At 50.9% G+C, this 409-nt stretch overlaps 1 protein-coding gene across 3 annotated transcripts in view; it reads right to left on the bottom strand.

Annotated features, from left to right (window-relative positions):
• ERGIC1 (endoplasmic reticulum-golgi intermediate compartment 1) overlaps window positions 1–409 on the bottom strand; it is a 62,582-nt gene that overhangs the window by 53,824 nt on the left and 8,349 nt on the right. The gene's annotated exons all lie outside the window — the stretch shown is intronic.

The following is a 409-nucleotide window of genomic DNA, read 5'->3' as shown; positions in this document are numbered from 1 at the left end:
TTCTGTGCCCTTCCTGCCGCTCCTGACGTCCGCCACTTCTCCAGGGCGCCCTGCGTCCTTTTACTGACGAATGACATTTAGAACCCAACATCTGGGTGAGATTTTTATTATTTTTTTCAATGGTTAAAACTATGATTATGTCAAAAATGCAACTAGTTTAAAAGGCCTGGAGAGAAAAGGAAGGCTCTTCCTGACCCCTGAGCCCTCGTGTCATCTCCCAGGGCAGCGACTAGGAATGATTTCTGGTGTCCCTTCCGGAAACAGGTACCGGCATCCCTCACAGGTTAGGATGAGAACAGAGATGGGACGAGGAGCTATATGAAGGGCCTGGTGAGATGCCCGTCATTTCTTCCCGCCTCCATCTCTCCATTCCTCTGGCCCAGCAGTTCTGCATGGGGAGTGGGCACAA

This window comes from Myotis davidii, unplaced genomic scaffold (genome assembly GCF_000327345.1).
Source record: "Myotis davidii unplaced genomic scaffold, ASM32734v1 scaffold399, whole genome shotgun sequence".
NCBI classification, from domain to species: Eukaryota; Metazoa; Chordata; class Mammalia; order Chiroptera; family Vespertilionidae; genus Myotis; species Myotis davidii.
Note: the sequence above shows the minus strand (reverse complement) of the source record. Positions and strands in the feature narration are given on the sequence as shown.